Here is a 359-nt window from a genome sequence, read left to right on the forward strand (position 1 = left end):
CCCGCCGAGGGTGTAGGCTCGGGGCGTGACAGTATGACATTGTCAACAACTTTAACAAAATCCAATAAATCCAAGATGAATTGATGAACTATCAAGTGTTTTTGGACAGAGTTGAAGAAGAAGATAAGAAGAAAATACCTCAAGTTACTTTTGATGGGCAAACTATCTTTTTTAGTTCATACATATATAAATTGAAGTTTGAGGCTAATAACTCAATCTTATTCTTGACTTTTACATTCTTGCATTACTTAAGTATCTTAATTTCTAATATCATCATAGAGAATACTATAAACTCTACGATGATCATAGAATACCTAGTTTTCTCTAGCTCTTTTTTGTAACACCCCGTATCCAAAACG

Source organism: Solanum stenotomum, chromosome 9 (assembly GCF_019186545.1).
Source record: "Solanum stenotomum isolate F172 chromosome 9, ASM1918654v1, whole genome shotgun sequence".
NCBI lineage: Eukaryota > Viridiplantae > Streptophyta > Magnoliopsida > Solanales > Solanaceae > Solanum > Solanum stenotomum.